Source organism: Ciconia boyciana, chromosome 4 (genome assembly GCF_034638445.1).
Source record: "Ciconia boyciana chromosome 4, ASM3463844v1, whole genome shotgun sequence".
In the NCBI taxonomy this organism is placed as follows: domain Eukaryota; kingdom Metazoa; phylum Chordata; class Aves; order Ciconiiformes; family Ciconiidae; genus Ciconia; species Ciconia boyciana.
In genome coordinates, this window is record NC_132937.1 from 82,895,916 (window position 1) to 82,914,888 (window position 18,973).

Genomic DNA, 18,973 nt, shown 5'->3' on the forward strand with positions numbered 1-18,973 from the left:
TCATGGGTATTTCATGCACAAATGCTACTCTGAGTTTTGCTCACATAAATATTTTGGGACTATCTGTCAAGAAGATATCTGGAGAAATCAGTATTGGTTCACTAACAGAAAAAAAAAAAAAAAGAGACAAATTCGTCACATAACTTATTGGCAATGAATAATTTGGCCCACTCCACCTCTGTCTCCACACAGGTAATACTGCACAGCAGCTGACAGCTCTGGGGGTGATGACAGTCAGGAAATCAGTTCTCTACAGCATTGTCCTCTTCCCATGACTCAAACTTTTACAATTTAATAGTAAGGGATTTTAAATTATTGCTGGGCAGTTGATTGAAAGTTGCTGTACCTGTTTTCAAAACATTGTAAGTAAAAATTGATGTGATTTTGAAAATGGAAAACTATTGTATGAAACTCTTTAGCAGCAAGAGAGCTTCCTGGACTATGGCCATAAGCTGCATTTGTTCAAGTCAATTTTGCATTAATCAGTGTGTCTTGAAGATTATGTCCTATGTTTTTTTATTTAGTGGGTCATATATTTTAAAAAGTGCCTTTAAGTGTTTTGATGAAACACATTAAAAATCCACTGTAATGCCTAGGTGGCTGACAGTGTTAATATATAGCAGGTACATTTGCCTTTGCAGTTTAAATAATCTGAAGGAGATGCTTTATTATTTATTTTTAAATTTTATCACCAAAGATCCATAATATCTGAAAATCAAATTTATGGTACTTGTCTTCCATACCTTCAAAAATATTAATGAAAGTTTTCCAGTCACTCAACCACAAAATCAGACTTTTAAACAAAGTTTTCCAACTAGAAATTATATAAATGATCTGCTGTTCTTTTGCTCCACCAGGAGAGCATGAAAATTAGCTGAGGCAGTCTTTTTGTTACTCATGGAGCACACAGACAAAGAGTTCTCTAACATTTAGCAAAAATGCAAGTCAGGCCGTAGCGGATACCAGTTTTCTAAATACTCACAGGTCTGATGCTTTTTCTATGGCCTGTCTAAACATTTTCTGTCACAAAATACAGCTGGACTTGTTACAGCAACAAGATTTCATCTGAACTTTCTAGTTTCTGTGACGAAATCTTGCTGTCCTGCTGTCAGCAGAAGCACATTGCAGTCTCACCTCCACTCCTGGGCGCAAAGGTGAGTACGCATGTGGATAAAGGTTTCAGGGTTCAACCCTCCATTTCAAAGTTAAGATAAGCATGTGTGGGCAGAGACATGTCCTCTTGAATACACAAAAGACAAGCATGAAGGCCAAAGCAGTGTGCACGTGCTGCTTTAGCCAGAAAAAAGCTCCCAGCACCTCACATTGGAATGGGCTGGCGATGCTTCACCACAGCTCTCCTGTGCTCCCTGCTGCAGAGGGAAGAACTCCCTCCCTCAGCCTGACCCAGAAGAAAGTAAATTTTCTGCCCTAGGCAGCAAGCTGCAGAGGCACAGACGGACCTCTGGAGAGGGTCTTGGAGGTGGCATCCCTTGGGGCATGGCAGAGCTGTGTGAGCAGATGAGAGGAACAAAAGAAAAGCAGAAGCAGCAATGGAAAGAGATTTGTACTTCAATCACCGTTTACCAGAAATCCCGATGGTTGGTTTTTTGGGGGCTCTTTAAAAAGATTTTTTTTAAAACCCCAACATTTTCTCAGGCAGAAGACCAGCCCCAGGTCCTGCAGTGAGAGCTGCCTTGTTCATGCCCCAGAATTGCCTGTCTGCTGAGCTGAGCTCCTGCAGGGAGGAAGCCTTCTCCTGTGACGGGGCCACCGTGGCAGGAAGAAAGGATGCTGTAGGAATTCACACATGCTTGAGGCCAGCAAGGAGGGACCCAAGCTGTGAATATGAATATTCACAAAAGGTATACCCACAGCTAAATATGAAGGACTGGCTTCAGCTCGGTCTAGGTTTTGAGCACAGATTTTGTTTCATTGCTGGTCTATCCAAACTAATTTGTCCATCTCTAGTAATTTTGCCCAGTGGGCCCCATCTCACAGCTTTTAGTCTTTATTCAGGCGATATGCCCATTGACCTCAGTAAGAGCTGTGCCAGGATAAAGATTGAATGAGGACCGCAGGATTCAGGCTGAATATCTTGAATACCATTTAGATATGATTTCCTATATAAAGATCTCCATTTTTCTTTAAATAAAACCATAGACGAGAGGAGGATGATACAGTTTTAGTGACATGATTCAAAATAATCAGTTCTCAAATGTACGTGTGAGGTGGAAGATAGGAAATGAGCCTTTTGAAAGAAATACAGTCTACGTAACGTGCTGGGAGTGGTCAATGGGTAAACAAGTTCTGGCGGCAGTGAAGCTGTGTGAATACACAGGAATTATTTAGTACTTTCCCCTGACTATGAGCAGGACCACACATACAGGCCTGTCACAAATATATATGTAGGGAATGATGACTCCAATTCATTACATTTAGTGGGATTCTGTGTGTTTTGCTGGGCTGCTGACCTACTGCAACAGTATTAAAATGCACTGGGGTGCATTTTTTAAATTACAGAGGAAGTATGAGAGGAACCTTTAAAAGGCTTTGCACATACAGCCAGGTCCAGCCTTGGTGTAACTCTCCAAGTCCATACTTCCACTAAGGTTGAGTCAAGCCCTGGGACTGGAGCAGACGTGTTCACTGAGTGCTGTCCTATGGAAGTCATACAGCAGGTTTTAAAAGCTGTTCTCTAGCCATGTTTGAGTTACTCTTATTTTGCATTATCATGCAGTTCCATATCACTTCCCATGTCCAGCAGCTGTTAGAGGCTTTGCTGAGCTCGGTCACCATTTGTTAAAAACAGAGGGAGACTGTAGTGGCTCACGCAGGATGGGATGGGAGAAAAGATGAGAGAGCTGCAGACAGGGGCTTCGAAGAAACCAAATGTGAGAGCTGGAGCTCTCATAAGCTTGAGCTCCCTTATCTTGGCCAGCTCTAAAGTTGAAACTTGTGGAGTTTTCTTGGCCTTCCATCTAGGTCTGACCTATCCTCTGAGGGTATGTGGATATTTTTGGCTTTTTAGAATATACTGCACAGATCACAGATCAGAAAAATTACAGCTGGCAAAAACCTTTCCTCATTTAGCCTGTCTGCCTGTCTGTGAAGGATCGTTCCCTGGAGTCTGTTTTTGTAGTATTCATAACACAATCTAGAACTAGTGAAAAGGGGAAAGTTTGTCCAGAGAAGTCTTCCATTTAAGGGAAGGGATTGATTTGGGGGGGTTTTGGTTGTTGTTGATGTTTTATTTTGTCTGGATGAAACAGTAGAATTTAGACAGCTTTCCAGCACCTCTCTGTATACCTAGGCACAAGAAAAGACTTCCGTGGCTATTTATTTTTATGATAGCCTGTGTTTCAGACAGATCTGAAGCAGCTGCTAACCACCATCTGAGCTGATTTTCATCTGAGGTGAGAATTAAAGGCTACTGCGTGACATGTGAATAATGCAACACAATAGAGGCTGTAATTTAGTATTTGCACTGCAGTAGCACTTCCCAGTTCATCAAAATATACAGACACACGTGTACAGTCTCCAAAATGAAACTATAGCAATAACATGGCAACAGCTGTTCAGATAGCATAATGTAAAAAAAAAAAAAAAACAAACCACTTAAAACAACATCCAAAGTGCCTGCAGATGCTTCTAGCTTGATTGCTTTTATATCACTTGGGCACCACAGGAATGCAGCAGCACTGCAGGTGGGCTCCCACGGTGCCTGCCCAGAAAGGGGGGTTGTAGGAGGTGGAAATCTCTGGGGCAGCCTGGTTGCAGTAGATGCTTTCTCCCTGCTTTCCTCTACCATGTGGAGTTTGCAGGCTGAGCCCTTTGGATCCTGCCTGGCCAATGGGTGGGTTACAAAACTGCACCCTCAGTCTGATTGGGGCTGAAGAGGGGAGTGATTTATGCAACCACTGTCATGTCCTCAGAGAATTGTATTAAACTTCCCTTTTGCTAGGTCAAAACTTAGAAAAACTGAGAAAAACAACATTTATATTTCTCTTGTTCAGAATCGTCATTCCAAAGGATAACATAACATTTTACAAATTGCATGAGCCCTGTGTTGTAGTTGTTTTTTAACAGGCCTGACTCTGGTTCATTAACTGGCTTCTTCTGGCATAACACTTTCACCCATCAAATTTACCTGTTCTTAGCTGCATTGAAAGAAACTCCAAACTGTGAGTAGTAGTTAATACTTCTCTCTGTACCACATATGGTATTGCTTAAGGTTATGCATAGTCTCTAAGCAAAGTCATTTTCCTTTCTGCAGTACAAAATGAAACATATTGATTATAATTTGTTTCCACTGCCTTTTATCTTTTTTTAAGTCAAAACTTGGAAGAAAATATTCAACAAGTTTTTTCTTAGTTTCTGTAACAAACAAATTTATATGAAAAGTAACCTTGAATGAAGGCAAAAGGATAAGTTTCGTTGTGGCTTTGCCAAAAGCATGTTTTCCCTTATGAAAATCCTCTAATAATCTCAAAATATTGGATAGAGATCTTACAGTTAGGGCACAGAATATAAATCCAAGCATCCCTCAGAGTCCTGCAGCATTATGAACCAATCTAACGTTGCTGTTGGGGTTATCAGATTATTTTGTGAAGCATGTGCATAGCTTTCAATAAGGTGGACTAAAGGCCCTGAGTCAGGGAATGTTGTGTTACTGACAAACGAGTGCAGCTGCATAACTGAGAACATATAAAAACTCAATGAAGTCAGTGGGAATTACTTTGTTCCTAAAAGAGGGCCTGCAAGGGAAAACTAATGGGTGACAAAAGTTCCTTCTGTCCTATGACCACTGATAACTGTTCAGCTCTGGGCTTACTTTCCAGTTTTTCCCTATTTTCTTGGTTTTTGTTTAAACTATGACAGATTTAAGGATCCAATTAGCTTCTGTTACAGAGCTGGCATCCAGATTATTAAAAAGAAAAGAAAAAGAGTTTGCTTATTAAAGTACTGGTTTTATGTTACTTTCCATTTGGAATTAGTTGTTCTTAATATCTTTCGTCCTCTGGCATTGTAGGGGAAAAAATAACAAGACCCTTCCAATGACAAGCCTTAGCCTAACCTGAGGACCTGGTAACACTACCCAGCTCCCAGGTCACGTGTCTGCAGCAGTGACCTATCTGACCCTGAAGTGCAATGTGGTCCAAGCACTTATGGCCCCTTTTTCCCTTCTTCCTCCCTCTCCTTTAGGTTTCCCACCTCTGCACGCTCCAGTCACATCCCTGGTCCAGCTGAAGAACGGGGCTAAAACTGTAGCATGTGCCATGCAGGGCACCTATCCCTGACACAGCCTGAAGGACTATTTTAAACTCTAATAAGTTAATGAAGGCTTTGAACTGGGTTTTAAATTATTTTCTTCTGTCACATTAGCTTTAAAAGAATTTCCCTGGTGGTACACCTTTCTCAGTCTTTCCACATATGGAAGAGCTTTCTTCCAGCCCACTGCCTACACTTTTCAATAGTGTTCTCCAAACTTTTTCCATTTTTTTTTCTTAATCTGTTTCCTGTTGCTTATTTCTCCCTTTCTGAAACAAGCACTTCTCTTACATCAGATTCACACCATCACCAGCTCTCCCTCCCCTCTTTGCTGCCATGTTTTGTTCTGTGAGCAGATCCCCAGCTAGACCTTGGGATTAGGAAAGGGAGAGAGTGACTGACACAGTCTTTCACACTGTGGATGGTGTTTGAATATGCCCTGTGCAGTTCGGGCAGCAAATGAGAGTAAGCAAAAGAAACAGGAAAATGCTACAAAAATGGGAACTGTATCTTCTCAATTAATTCCTTTGCTTCTGTCTTCCTTAGTGAATATGAGCCTTAATAACCTTATTAGGGAGTAGGGTTATTTGAGAACAGCTTTCCTGGCAAGGGCAAATAACACTGTTGGGATGCAGCTATACTATTCCTTGGCCTCATGGCTGGTGATTTTCCATTTCTAACAACACATCCAAGACTTATCTATTTTGATTGCCAGTTTGGTCTAACACAGAGAATGGCAAACACTTCTAACGTGATTTTCATGGAGAGCAGCTTCTTAGTGTTGTTAAGTTTATCTGAAAAAGAAATATGAACAGTGAATAAGGCCCAAATGTCTTTCCAGACTACCCTCAGGGTATGATAAGTAGGAGCATCCAGTACAGAGGGTGTGTGCCTTCCTTTCCACAGTGAAACTGCATTTCCTGAACATACTTTTTATGGATGTAAGACATTTAAGCATCATCAGCATTACCCTGCGGTTCATTGTATTTGTGGTACCACAGGATGGTGTATTCGGAAATATCTGCAGGGAACCAAGAATTATCAAGAGGATTTCACAGAGGAAAACGAATTATTTAAAGGAGCAGCTGAAATGTATTTCTGTTCTGAATGTCCCCTAGAGCCTGGCTAGTAGGGACATTCAGCCCATAAATATGGACTAAACTCTATTTTCATAATTGATTTGCAGTTCATCTTTAAGTGCTAAGGAGGCCAGGTGGTTCAGCAGAGACTGCAGCTTGATTCCTGTACAATAAAGAGTGTGTGCATGCTGCACTCAGGCAAGTTATACCATGGGCAGTTGAGGCCGATAGGAATCTGTGTAATAATTCTCACTCCATCATTTTCGAACATTAGTGACTTACAGGCCCTGATCTTAGCTCTGAATTTGCCTTCGTTTTCATTGATTTTGTGGTATATCTCATGCCCATTGCAGTAAATTACCGAGATCATAAATGATGACTCATGAAGCCGAGAGTGAAGTCAATGCCATTGGGGTGAAAGAAATTAATGGAGGCTGTTGGACAATATTTGTGCTTTTCTGTATCTGTTGTTTGAACCTTTTCATTGTACATGGGCCTCGGGAAGTCTGGGGATGTGATCGCAAAAAATATCTCTATGGCTCAGAGTTCTCTTGCACCTCAGTAAATGCGCAGGGGACTGAGGAAAGGGATTTTAGTAATTTGTTAAACTTCTCTGTTTCTTAAGTAACAACATGATACGGGCCCAGTAATTGCGGGATTGCACTTCTTATAGGAGTAGGCCAGCAGAAATTGGGATGGCTTTATCTAAGGCAGTTATAAACTTCTAATAGTAACAATAATAAGGTTGACCTATATTTAGAAAGTTTCCCCTTTGTCTTCTGTGGCAGGGAAAAAGGAATCATTACTGTTATTATATTTATTGACAGTACTGCTGAAGCACTCTTCATACTGCCCGAATGCTTGGCATTATCTTCCCTTAGGGGGCTAAGTCACTCACAGCAAACAATAGTGGATCCTTTGAGAAATACTTTCCATATTGCATAATACACAACTTGGGAAAAAACGCTTCACTAACTTCAACCACAGTATTTTTTTTAAGGAGGAAAACGTAATCCAACTGGGGGTAAAGGAGCTTGCATGGACGTACTACAATAAAGGGCTCTTTGACAGAATTAAACCAGTGTTATTTGTTGGCCATCAGAAGGCTGCCTGTTACCACAGACACCACAGAACAACATTATTAGTTATATGATGTGCAGCAATATAGATTGCATTGATTTGCAGTTTGGTGACTGCAAAGTAACTATCAGTGTTTGGATGGCTGAGTGCTGCACTGACACAGATACAAGACTGACTGCTGGAGTCAGGGCTTGCCAGCATGAATGTGACATGAATCTTTCATAATCCTCATCACATCAAGAGACCCTACCAGAAACAATGCCCAATTTCCTCCTGCCAATGACAGTGTCCCTGTTCTAATGGGATACTGGGTTTTCAAGTATTGCAAGGTCAGTCATAAGTCTCTTAGACATGTGTGTACCCAGCAGGGGCAATAAAAAGGTAACTCCAAGGACAAAAAGATCTGACATTTAAGCAGAGAGACTGTTTCTACTAAGCAGGAACAATATCTGAAAGAAGCAGATTGGGAACTGAAATGACACCATTCCTGGCTGCTTTCAGTATTTTGATGTTGCCACCATTGCAGCGGTCAACAGTGAAACAGCACCTGAATGGGAAAGTGATTGGTCACACAGTGACTCTCTGATCAAATACAATGCGAAGTGCAGCTTCTGGTATTTCCAACATTTATAAGCCATATAGAAGAAGCATTGTTATAGAAAACGTGCCAAATCTATAGGGCCTTTTAAATTCTCAAATAAGAAGCCTAACAAATTTATGACTGTGTTGCTAGATGTGGAGGCCAAGTAAACTCACAGTGTTGATCTTAGTTGTGTTTAAATTTCTCCTGCCTTCTGGCACTTTGAGCCGTAGTGGAAAGAAATCATTTACTCCTAGTAGCATTAAGCATTTGAAACACAGGGGCACCATGGAAGAGCATTACGAACATAAACTATGTCACACAAGTGGTCACAGAACTAGTGGTGGATACGTTTCCTCTCAGACACTGCAGATCTGTAGTGACATGGGTGGACACAGAAAACAAACACCCCCAGAACAAAACATGGAGCCAGCCCCTGGCTTACCAGCTTTCTGCATCAGGCTGCATCCATTTAAAACACTGTTGCAAGCAAACAAATAAACAGAAAGCTCGAGCTTCCAAACCTTGTAGTTCCTTGCTGAAAACATGATTGTCTTTGTTACATGATTGGTATTTAAAGGCATTCTTTGTTTATCTGTATATACAAGTCCATTTTAAATGTGGTTAAGTTTGGGATGGAATGCAGTATGTGGGCTTTCTCTTCCTGTGCTTTTAATTGCTCTGCTAGTTTCACATTTAGGAAAGCATCTAGCCAGCTCAGCACCCCATTAGGGATCCGAGTTTACTGAGTGCTCGCAGAGTCCATGGAGCAGGGCAAGCAGAGCACTGAAGGTGCAATCGCCTTCTCTGAGGCAGCATGTGCTGGATGGAACCTCTCGGAGCAGAACAGAAGTCATCCATCTCCCTTGGAAAGGTTTTGGTTAGAAGAAGCTTATTTTTCATTCCTTTACGGAGCATTTAATTTTAAACGTAGGGTAAAGACTGTCAAAAAGTCCCAAGTACTACTGTGTGTAAGAACAGCAGCCAGATGATCTATCATGTGGAAGATTACCTTGATTTAATGCAAGGCAAAATGCAGTATGTTGAACCGAGAGAAAAATGAAGTACTTATCTGAAAAGTAATTTTAATGAAAAAATTATGTGTGATATATACATGTTCTTCTGGTGATGCTTATTAAAGTTAGCCAGTAAGATTTCCTGGTAGAAAGTCTCCTCTTTGTTTTTATGAACACTCAACTTTATCACCTTCTTCCCTTCCATTTCCATTTTCATTTTCTTTTCACTTATGAAAAGTTTGGATCTTTTGAAGAAGAAAGACTTAATAAAGATCAGGGGGAGAGAGAATGAGAATGAAAGCCTGCCTGTATACCTGTACATACATAGGGAAGAGATCTTATACTTGTCATCCATGAGCTACATAGATCAGTAAGACTGTATGCTACAGGAGACATTTATTAAGAAAAATGTGTTAGACAAAAATAGTATAAAAATCATTATAGGTTTTGATTGCTTAAATCTGGCCTAGTTCTTTAGCAAAGTGTGATTAATTTACTTTGTGTTTCAAAACCATCTCTTGAAATCGTTATAAATCATACTACATTTCCAAGAATGAAAGTAGTGCAAACATTAATTTCTATGCAATCAGGATTTTTTTCATGTTGCTTTTTTTTCCTTTCATTTATTTTCTTTTTTATGTCCCCACAAAAAAAAAAGATATTTTAGCTTGAAAAGGCATGCTTATCCATCCTTGTTACAAACTCTTGTTCTTGTACTATGCACAAGACCTCAGTAACAAAATCTTACACAAGAAAAATGCTCTTTACTCTCTGACCAAAATTTCATGTGATTCTCTCCAGAAACAACTCATTGCTGAAGTTTAATGAAATGAGATATAGTGTTTTTCTTTGTTTTAGTAGAGTATGCTAAAAATCTTCAGTAGCATGGGTTGTTATTATTAGTTTATCCCATGTCTGAGAATCAGTTTATTTAAATACATAATTATGGTTAGGCAGAATCACAGATACATTTTATTTGATATCGAGATTGAGTAGTCTTTCTGAAAGTTCTCTGCATGTATCCTCTGAACAAGAATATGATGCCTGCAAAAATAGGCCAGTGAAGAAAGAAAAGGGTTTGGTGAGACTGTGTTTATTGTTCAATAAATCACAGTCACTATAAGTGACCTGCTGACTTCAAGTTCTTTAGGTCAAGGAACCCTTTGCTATTCTGCAACTTCACCTCTTTGCTGAGCCTCTTAATCAAAAGTGTAAAGCCAGAAAGAACATCAAACAATCAAGAGCTGGATGATTGGATTGGTTATTTTAAATGACTACAGCTATGGTTGTGACAGATTTGGGGATAGATTGCATCGTCTCAGCCTCACTAAGTAGGCTGAATAGGTTGAGCATTTTGTGAAAAACAGCCCTCCCCCCTCCAAATATTTAAATGAAGCCATCATTCCAAAGTACTTTGACAGACAACTAATTTACTACATGTGTAAAAGCTGCAGGGATTTAAAAAAATTTCCAGTGTAGTGACACCTCTGCTTTGTCCTAATATGAATGAATGGTAATTTTTAATGGCTTTACTATATTAACATGTATTCGGTGTGCTATTTTATTAAGGCTTTTATCCTAATTCAACCTGGTAATTTGTATTGGTTCTTGTGATTTTACCTGTGCTGTTAATGACGCATTCAAAGTTGAGAGGTATACAAACCAAATGATGGCACAAAGAAGCAAAGATTAACCATATGTAAACAGTGATGCAGATTCCCTTTCTCTTCTGCAATTTCTGAAATGTGTGGTTTCAATGATGATAAACATCACAACAGAAAGCCAGAACTAGGCAGATGATAAAACCAAAACCAACTTCTGGGTCATTACCATGGGGTTGCTTGGTTTTAATTAATGAGCTAATAATAGAAAGGAGGCTATGCTGTTCTTTACTGGGATGGAAGTAGATCTGGGAAATTTTACGTCTGAAGGCAGTCTAGAAGCATATTGAAGTAGCCATGAGTCTGCCACGGGATTTTGTGGGCAAAGAGCCCTTGTACTTAGGCTGCTGGCAGAAAGGGAGCTAGCCAGCAATCTTATTCAATGCAGGCAAATCCTAAATCAGAAAGGTACTGGCAAATCAAAGAGAGGGAAGAGAAAAGCTACAGATGGCTTAAAATTCTTCCACAATCTACAGCATGACTTGTTAATACATATGATAAACTGTACAATGCAGTACCTTCATTAGGACTTGACTTGGGGTGAATTAAGACCATATGACCATGCAAGACTGAAAGAGATAGATGATCTTTGCAGCCACAGTAAAAAGTAAAACAATAATTTAAAAATCAACAATGTTACTAAGAAGATTACACAGAAAAACCAACCATTAGACACTATGGAGAGACATGATTTGTAGTATACAAATGGTCATAATTTTTTGCCCTAGTAATTAGACCTAGACACGAAGCATCTCTCAAAATACTTTTTGGATTAAAAGGAGCTCCTGAAGGAGAGGAATCATGCACAAAGCAGTCCATTTTATGGAGACATTTTTAATTTGTTTTTTTCCTAAAATTTATGGAAGAAAAAATTCTTTTTTCGTTTTTTTTTAGTTCAAACAAGCTCTCTACTTTTCCGGAGAGTAAATTCTGGGAGGGAAAAATGATCTGAAAAATCTTCATTGAAAATGTGTACTCGGAAGATGATCTTTCTCTAGGAGCTCTACTATTAGCACAGAGCAAAGAAAAACTAGTAAGATGCAAGGTAGATACAATATGCTTCTAAATTTCCTTCAGAGCTTAAACTTCCTAGATCTGCTTACCTCCCATTAAAGAACAGTGTAGCCTCCTTTCTATCATTAGCTCATTAAATAAAAACAAGTTAAACAACCCAATGGTAATGAATCAGATACTGTTTTCAGTTGTATCTGCCTCCCTATTCATGGAACATATATCTTCATCACATAAGCAATTTCAAAAACTGAGATGGGAGTTACATGGTGTTCTTATCACTGACTGATCAGACACTACTGCAGCATTTCATTGTGCAGAACTATGGTGCAGTATTACAGCAATATATTATCCCCTTCTTGAAGATCTTATGGGTAAGTGGAAGAAATTGGCTTTTTCTGTTTTAAAGAAAAAAAAGAGAAAGCAAAGAAAGTCTCAGACAAACATACAGACATTACAAGTATGGCTAAGTGCATGCATTTATTTGTGCTCTTTTTTTACTCAATGGAAAGTATTTTCTATATGAAAATTTTAATTTACTGGCTATCTAATTACGTTTTATGCCATGGGAAAAAAGAGAAAACAATTGCCCCGATAAAAAGGCTAATGAAAAAAAAAGCTAAATAGCTTCCAGAAGAATATTTGATCACTAGTAGTGTGTGTGCTGTAGGCCAAAATATTCTTGGCGCCCTAAAAAAAAAATTCCAGGTTGAAAGCTCTGCATGACTATTATAGTTTGACTCATTCTATTGAGGCTGAGATTATAGAAAAAAAAAATATTTCTGTGACTTGTTGTGCCAATATAAACAAATACAAGTTCTTTCCTTAGTCATTTGCAAGCTTATTTGGAGAAACTCTAGAGATGAGGAGAATGATTGAATGCAGTAATGTCAGAGGGGAAGAGAAAAATAAAAGTATAATAGATGGAAATGGTAAGAGCCAAGATGGGAGGGGGAGAAGACTAAAGATTGGAAAAAGTTTAAATCCATGGGGGAGTACTGGTAAGACTCATCTGCTGTGGTTGGTGGAGAAGACATTCGGGAGAAAGCTAGGGTGATCCAGCTATGGCTACAAAGGATGGCCTAGAGTTCACTCATATGGCTTTCCAAGATTGTGGGTGTCTCTCAAGTTATACTATCTGTAATAAAAATGAAAACTGAAAAAAAAAATTGTTTGTCAGTGCAGTCTTCAAAGGTGAGAACTACTGAGTTGAGTGCAAAGATTTTTTATCCCTTTTCTGATACGCTATATGTTCCTCTTCCTTCCCCATGTCCTTGGACTCATTCCAGTCATGTTTGGAGCTCTAGGTCTTCTACAGCATTAGTTTGTTGATGGCCTTACTTATGTGGATGGGAAACCACCTGTGGCTGTGTCCAGCTATCTGTGGCCATCTTAGTTGATTTTATGCCTATGGAAATGATTCAGATTTAGAGCAAAGAATCTGCCTATGGCTATGTCTTGACTATCTGGTCAGGGATCTACCTCAGGATGGCCACCAGGAAGTACCGAGGAGAAAGTCAAAACCCCCATCCAGTGCACTGGCTTGTATAGAGCTTATTCTTAGGAACCTAATTATTGTTGTACATTGGTTGGCATATATTTCTATTTCACCAGACAACTGGGTATGTTAAACACCCTGCATTATCAATCTAGTCCAAAAGGCTATCAGATCCCCTGCAACCATGGAAGATGGGATTGACCAAGTTTGCTTTCAAAATGTTTTGCTGACTGTCCTTTAGCAAGTAGGAAAAGAAGTGACTCTGAGGCTGAGAAAATGGTCAATACATGGAGGTTAGAATACAGCTCCAACATCTGTTTGTCATCAGTTCAGGTATAGCTTGGGTTTATGGTGTTAAGAAGTCACTGGACTTGTTTTAACTGGCAGATGCTCAGTGGTGCCAAGGAAACTACCTAAGTAGTGTGTGCATCGACTTGGAAGCTGCTCATCTCTATAGATTTGTCTGGGAGCAAGTGCTCACTTTATTTGGAGAAAAATACCCCAACAGCCAAACAACAAAACTGATGCTGTGTTGCTCTGCTGGTCTGTTGTACTGAACTGATTCTTCTCCAGATCTCAGTGAACACATTCAGGGATAAAAGTAAGAAGGCAGAAAACTCCTAGCCCTCAGCCCAGCTAAAAAAGTTTAGTAAATGAATTAAAAGAAAAATATTAGCAAACCTGAGCCTCACACCTTCTAAATCATGCACCCAAAAAGTTGCAAGAAGGTGGACCCCAGGACTCTTTTATATCATAGATTGGGCCATCAGCCAAAGGACTTCTCCACCTGCCACCCCCTTTAGACATTTGTGTCTCATTAGCTCATGACAGATTATGTGGGTTTGGCAATAGAATCTCATACAGCGTGACTCAATACAATTTCTTGTTATAAAGAATTTTCCTTGGATGTATAGAAGCTTGCCTCAAATGATTGACTATCCCTGCTACTTGCAAACCAGCAGGCAGTCTGCTGGCCAATTTACCTGAGTATTTTCTCAAGTACAGTAGTTTTGCACAATTATTCTACCGTGGTGGTTCTGGTGCTTATGTAAAAGGTCATATAACATGAAAAATGACAGAAACTGACACATTTTTCTCATACTCAAGTGGTATTTTTTCAAGTGGAACAAGGGGTGACTTAGTGAACTAATCACTGCTCTTTGACATACACAATGGCAGTGAAATAATGTTAAAAAAGGCACTGAAGGTTCCTTGCAGTGGAGCATGGCTAGTGCTTTTAGCTTTGGTTTTACAATGATTTTTTAAAAATGAGCTCAGACATCACATCAACTAGAGTTTTGAAATTCTGTCTTAGTCCACTAGATGGTGATCCTTGTAAATCAGGATTCAGGTAAGTAAAGACGACCCAGGCCGTTAACCATAAAAATACCACACTCTAGTATGCAGAATAGAAAAACTTGGTTATAATATGACACGATTTGCATCATAAACTTATACAAATTCCAAAACATGGCTGAGAAATTGCTTGAGCATAAGACTGCACTGTGCCTTCGGCATTAAGTCAATAGGAGTATTGGGACCCACTTACCAAGAAAATTTAACTTGATCTCACTCTCTTCCCACTGCAAATCAGTTTGCAAAATCCAAGCTGCAAACCCCATTTGGAAGCTCATAATGAAAACTACAGCAAGGCACTGTGATTATTTGAGGCTTCCTTCAATGCACATACATTTAAGCATATTTGGTTTTCTGCATAGCATGCACAAAACTCCATGTGTAATCTTACCATTAAAAAAAAGGCTTAGGATACGGTAATAGAAATGTTTTATTAATCAAATATATTTACATTTCTTTGTCTTCTTTTTAAATGTGTGCCTATTATTTTCATTTAAACACAATGTAATCTTTACAGTTGATATCACAAGAATACAGCTACATGCATGACTTAATTGGTCCTTTGCAGTAAAAAAGATGCAATTTTATGAAGTTTAAAAAATGCAAGCAAGCTGTTTACCTTTCTAATTACAGTGTCATTATTATTTTTATTACAACAGAGGACCCCTTCAGCATACTCTACATCTATTGGGTGGATTTATGCACTTTTTCAGATTGGCTTGATGATGTCAAAACTTCCAAAATCTAGACAAAATATAAAAATAAAGACTTAATGCAGTCCCAGAATATTTTATTTTCTGGAATCTTACCCACAGAAAGGACTTGGAGATGGAACAGAAGAGTGCTCTAATTGTAATTTTAAAAAAAATCATAGCAATTGATGACTCCCAAAAGCAATGAGGACTTACTTTTGGACTTTCACCTATTTATTCATCTGAAATCACATCATTTTGTCAGCTATAAGACAGCATCACATAACGTAATGGCACCATACAAATAATAAATAGTCATTAAAAGGAGAGATGATGTCACCAAAAGAAAAGATATACACATCATTGCTTGTAAGTTTCTAGTATGTAATGTGCTGTAATTATTACATTATTCTCAACTCAGCTTTCTTTCATGGGAAGACAATCAAATTGTATTAAAAAAGATCATATTTGGGGTCTATAACTGCAGGTTCGAGAAGGATCTAATATCTTTCTGAAATGAATAACTCTATGAATGTATAATACTGAATTCCACACTGAAAAAAAATCAGAACTAGGCACAATTTTGAAATATGACTTCCAAAATGTGTTCAGGGTTGGACAAAAAAATGAAAAAAACAAGCTTGTATGTATTTACCAGACTACAAAACAGAGATGCCAAGTGCTTCAGAAATTCTTAAATGGCAGGCACATAATCGCTACATTTAAAGATAATTGTACTACACTTACTGCTTCAGTTTACTGTGTGCAAACACATACTGTATTCATAATAGACATAAATGTATGGTTGTTCTGTCAATACATGAACAGAAACTCACTCAGCATTTGGGAAGTGCAGACAGGAACTAGATTCTGTTTAGTCCAAACTTAGGGTGTATTTTAGCTTGTCCATGTTAGTTTTACATTTGCTATATTGTAACAGAACGCCAAATGTTGTACTCGAGAAAAACCCACTACGAAATCATGGGTTTTCACTGAATTGCTTTTGTATGCTGCCAAATCTGTTGTGAAAGTGCCATGTATAAAATAATACAATAACTGAAATTGTGCTTAGGCATCTGGCACAACATAGTGATTTACACAAGAAAGAATTATTTGGAAGAAAAAAAGTAAGTTCTGCAGAAATCCTACTCTGCTGCATTTTTTAAAAAATCCAGTAAAATCTTGAAATAATTGATCTTTACTTCACACCCATTCAGAAGAATATTTAGACACAAGTTTAATTAAAAACATATGAGTAAGCCTATCTATATTCAGCAGGCAACTTGCAATATCTGTAAGCACATACTTACGTGCTATTTGCATTACAGGATTCAAATATAAATCCTTTTCTGCAAGAGGCTGAGTGCTCTGCACTACCACTAACCACATCCCTGAACAGGAGAGCACAGTTAGATAATGCAACAGCACAAGTCAGTGATCTAACAGATAGCTCACATTTGCTTTTCAGAGCATGACGTATCTCTTTTCCCAGTTACTCTATTTATGAATTTCTGCCTTTTTTTTTTTTTTTTTTTTTTGTGAAAATATCTATCATTGCTTGCAGAAGTGATCTACAGCTGCTGTTCAAATGTTAACTAAAAGCTGGTGCCCCACCAAGATGTTACTTTACATTAAGTCTCTTAAATAAGAGAAGGTGTGAACTACCAGGTGTGAGGGTCTGAAAGGTTTAGGTTCAGATTCTGTTTTTTTCTGTTTGATCAGCCTTGCTAGGAACAAAACAATGTTCAAATAGTCACCTTTAAGTTACAGTTCTTCCTACCCAGCTTCCCATGCTTCTTTGAACCTAAAAAACAAACAAACAAACAAACAAACAAACACATTTATATAGTAACTAAGAATCTCTCATAGCTTGGAAGATAAAATCAGGCAAGTGATGACAGGATCGTTCACTCCCTATACCTCTGCACTGAGAAACAGAGCTGAAAAACTCACAGGGCCAAAGCCTCTTTCTGAGATAATCTGTTACTTGCTAGAACAATGATTAAAAAAATCTTTTTTTTCCACAATGTTTTACATTTTTAATGGCCAAACACAAATATAGTAACTCCTGAAGTAATTCCCTGCAAAGCTTTGGAAACTCCAGATTCTGCAGTGTAGTTTCTGCAAGATAATAAACAAACATCCTGAAGTAAGGATGTCTTAGCTTTTAAATACCTTTTAAATGTATTTGAATATTACTATATGCTCTTTTTCTGCTTGAGCTCTTTGCAGAATTCATAAATGAGCTGAACCTGTTATTAAATTTGTAGCTGATTCTGTCTAGCCCTTTACAGAATTGGATACTTAATTCTCTACATATTTAAAATCATCCCCATAAATGTTTTTAAAATATTTAATATAATCAACTGAGCCCTTATGAGCCACCCAGCACTTCAGTTTTGGTGCAAAACTGAATGAATCTGTTTTAATCCCCATAAACTCCACAAATTTATTTTGCAGTTTTACCTTATGATATAGCATGACCTCAGAACTGTTTACGTTTTGCTTCTTCTTGTTGTTGGTTTTGGTTTTTTTTTTTTGTTGTTTTTTTTTTTTTTTTACATTTTTATCAAACTACAGCTCTAGCATTAAGACAATCAATATACAAACAAACACTGCTGGTCTCTAAAAGTGAAAACCGTTCTTTGATTAGACAAAATCATGAAATCTGAAATACATCAAGGATAAAAGCTTGAAAAAAGCCAATATGGAAATTGTTAAATTGAACCAATGTAATGACATCTGAGCTTTTTATATTGATGTTGGGAATATTTTGGCTTCCTTTCATTCACGACTGTACCAGGCAAATTTCCATGAAGTGAATAGTATGAAGACTCCAAGCCATTTACAAAGCATCTGAGTTCAGATTTAGCTTTTGTTTTGAAGCTCAGCCCAAGTACATTGAAAGTTTCATCTAATACAGGAACATTTTCAATTTGATCCAAACCAACAGAGTAAAAATATCAATGGACTACAGCTTGGATATCTGATCAGTTTTCCTAGAAATCAGCAAGCCATTAAATCAATTACCCAAACAAAAAACATCATCTTGGTTTTTTGCTCCTCATAGTACGATTTACACATAGACTGGAATCTTAAATGTTTAAAATGCTTTCTACCATCTCTGTCTTTCATAGCTATTAGACTGAATTTGAGAGCTCTATTAGTTTAACATAGTTTTCCTACTGGCTTCTTTATATAATGTATATTTGCAGATATACAACATTCCTTTTTTTTTTCTTTTTTTTTCCAGAATATCTATGCCAACACAATGCTGTTGAATGAAACTACATGCATGAAAAAGTGCACACAGTGTGAGGCATGAGACTATGGAAATGAAATGCCCTTTGGTCTGAGGAGGCTGACACTGACCCAGATATAGCTCTTGATCACTTCCCATCCCACACAGCAATTTCTATTATAGCCACGTCGAGATCAACTTAGCCCAGCCCAGCCAAATGTACGGATTACATCTGGGTCCTTTGAGTCATGCTACAAAAAAAGGTGCGACAATAAACAAGTCCATGTGCATTCTCAGTCATAACTATGGGCAGAAGAACCCTTGAGATTCCTCACTTTGGCATTAAATAACAATTATAAAGGCTTTTAGAATTAAAGCAATACATGGCAGGACTTGAAATGTTAACAGTCCCAAGTAACTTGTCAATTGAAATAAGACTCATCCCTAGTCATAAATAAATAATCTCTTTCCTGGTCTCACTTCCACGCCAG

General features: G+C 38.2%; 1 protein-coding gene across 2 annotated transcripts in view; it reads right to left on the minus strand.

Annotated features, from left to right (window-relative positions):
• Positions 1–18,472: 18,472 nt before the first annotated feature.
• PRDM6 (PR/SET domain 6) overlaps positions 18,473–18,973 on the minus strand; it is a 74,768-nt gene continuing 74,267 nt past the window's right edge. For both annotated transcript variants that reach the window (XM_072860495.1, XM_072860496.1), the window contains exon 8: positions 18,473–18,973. This exon is cut by the window's right edge and continues 270 nt beyond it. The gene's annotated coding sequence lies outside the window, so the exon portion shown is untranslated.